Raw genomic sequence first — 3,237 nt, 5'->3', positions numbered from 1 at the left:
ACTGAGACTATGGCCCCTAGCTGCCCTTCAGGTCTGGAATTGAATGCACACCTGTGGCTTTCAGCCAAACAAAAGACAGGCATTCTAGTTGAGCATTTACCTGAGGTAGATACACTCCTTGGAGAGAACAAGCAAGAGAGAAAGAAGGGCTGCTAAGGGACAGGGAGACCGCTCACGGGGTAGGAGTGCATGGAGGGATGGACACAGGGAAGAGGTGACTATCGGGAGGAAGTGGGAGGGGAGATAATACATTGTGCTAAATTATGGTCAATATCATGAGACAAAGTGTATGTGATCTGCTGTATGGAAAGTGTATTTACTCCATAAATTTTCACCCAAATCACAATTTAAAAAAAATTTTGAAAGCAAAAAAAAAAAAAAGCATCGACTCTTCTTCAGTCTTCCTTATTCACTGTCCAGCTTTCACATGCATATGAGGCTATTAAAAATACCATGGCTTGGGTTAGGTATACCTTAGTTCTCAAAGAAACCTTTTTGCTCTTTGGCACTTTAAAGAGGTCTTCTGACACAGATTTGCCCTGTGCAATATGACATCTGATTTCTTGACTGTTGCTTCCATTGTTGTGAATGGTGGATCCAAGCAATATGAAATATTTGACACCTTCAATCTTTTCTCCATTTATTGTGATGCAGCTTATTGGTCCAGTTGTGAGGATTTATTTATTTATTTATTTATGTTGAGGTATAATCCATACTGCAAACTGTAGTCTTTATTCTTCATTAGTACATGCTGCAAGTCATCCTTAATTTCAGCAAGCAAGGCTGTATTGTTTGCATATCTCATGATGTCAGATGGATCTTGGCTGAAAGCAAAGAATACCAGAAAGATGTTCACTTCTGTTACCGACTATGCAAAAGCATTCAACTGTGTGCATCCTAACAAGTTTTGGATAAGGCTGAGAAGAATGTTATCCAGTGGTATCTACTGACAAACTTCCAGAAATGCAAGCTGGATCCAGAAGAGGACGTGGAACAAGGCATATCATTGCTGATGTCATATGGATCTTGGCTGAAAGCAAAGAATACCAAAAAAGATGTTAACTTGTGTTTTATTGATTATGCAAAAGCATTTGATTGCGTGGATCATAACAAATTATGGATAATATTGAGAAGAAAGGGAATTCAAAAACAGTAAATTGTGCTCATGAGAAATCTACACATAGACCAGGAAGCTGCCATTAAAAGAGAACTAGGGTATGCTGCTCAGTTTAAAATCAGGAAGGGAGTGTGCCAGGCTTATATCCTTTCACCACACTTATTCAATCGATATGGTGACCAAATAATCCAAGAATCTGGACTATATGAAGAAGAGTGTGGTATCAGGATTGGAGGAAGACTCATTAACAACCTGTGATATGCAGATGACACAACTTATTTCTTAGTGATAATCTTTATACGACTCACAGGTGATTAGGTTTAGGACACACTTCACCTGGACATGATTTCATGTCCATAACAATCATATTCCCAAAAGGAATTACACCCACAGGGTTAGGATTCCAACAAACATTTGGGAGGTATACAATTTAATCCAGAACATTCTTAATTCAGAAGTAATGCACACATAGGGTATAGTCCCAGAGTGGCACAATTTGTTAAGTGCTTGATTAATAACGGAAAGGCTGGCGATTTGAATCCACCCAGCCACTTCTCAGGAGTAACACCTAGCAACAGGAGTAACACCTAGGGATGTGCGCCCATAAAGATTATACCCAGAAAACCCTGTAGGGCAGTTCTCCTCTGTCACATGGAGTCACTACAACCTGAAAACTGACTCAAGGGTCCCTAACAACAATAAAGACACAGAGAAAGAGGCAAGGAAGCACAAATGAAGAAAAGGCAGATGCCACATTGAGATCTGTAAGAACCTAAGGGACTCGACTTCTGGTAAGATGGAGGAAAAGGCAGACAAGCGACACAGACCCTCTTCAACAAAGAAAAGAAAAACTGATTGAAAGAGATACAGAAGATAATCCCAGAGCCCTGATCTTTGAAAGGAACTACACAGAAATGTAGTGTAGATTAGGCACCAACTAGTGGAAAAACCCGAACGAAAACAGTGAGTACAGAGATGGCTGGAGCTGTGGACTGTCAGCTACTCCGATGAGACCAGGAGCCTGAATATTTCCAAGTGGTGTTGGGACCTGAGAATTGACCTAAAGATCAGTCCTGGTCACCAAGGGCTGAGGGGACAACTGCACTGGACTGGTGGCTTATGACGAGGAAGGGAAACAGCAAGGAGGGAGACAACCTGAGCTGTTGACTTTCTGCTGTCCAGAGGGTGCAGCCATTTTGACTGTTTAAACGTGGCACCCATTTTGAATATTTAAAGTGACTGAGGGCGCAGCCATTTTGAATCTTTACAAGTGTCAACTATTTTGAATTTTAAAGTCATAGCATTCTCATTCTGATACCAGGGACCTAAGAGTAAGCTCTGCTTGCCAAGGTTGGCAGGGACGTACAAGAGGCTAACAAAAGGAAAGGAGACAGGCGGTGAGTGTATAAGTGCTGTCAACTAGTGAATAGAGGAGCACAGCACAGTACCCTGCTTATGTAGATAACATACAAACAAAACAAAAATCATGGTAAAGTCACTCCAACATACAATCACCAATAAATATAAACACAAAAATATCCCAGTGCCTCGGAGACAAGAGAGCATCACAGTCCACACAAAGCAGCAAGATAAAGTAGGAGAAACAAGGGACCAGGATACAGACCCAAAACACATCCCTGAGGAAGACGCAGCTTTGGAACTCCCTCCCTGATAAGGAATTCAAAAGAATTATATTCAGGTATCTTCAACAAATTGAGAGAGAGATCAAGGAAAACACAGAGAAAACCCCAGAACAATTTCAGAAGAAAATACAAGAAAAAAATGTCAAAATAAATGAAAAATTAGAAATGATACAAAATCTACAGATAGAAATCCAGAAGATTAATTTTAAATTGTCAGAAATAGATAACACATTGAAAGGGCAAAGGAGTAGAATTGATGCAATGGAACACAGAATTAATGAGATTGAATACAAATACCTGAATGCTTCTTTGGAAAGGGATCAATCAGAAAAAAGATAAAAAAAAAAAAGGAGAAAACCTAAGGTTCATGTGGGATACCATCAAAAGGAATAACCTATGTGTTACTGGATTTCTAGAACAGGAAGAGAAAAATAAAACCACTGAGAAAAATATCCAAGATTTGTTGGAAGAGAACTT

Source organism: Orycteropus afer, unplaced genomic scaffold, assembly GCF_000298275.1.
Source record: "Orycteropus afer afer isolate SDZICR_OR568_19922 unplaced genomic scaffold, OryAfe1.0 scaffold00384, whole genome shotgun sequence".
NCBI lineage: Eukaryota > Metazoa > Chordata > Mammalia > Tubulidentata > Orycteropodidae > Orycteropus > Orycteropus afer.
The sequence above is the reverse complement of the archived record's forward strand: the minus strand, read 5'-3'. Positions refer to the sequence as shown.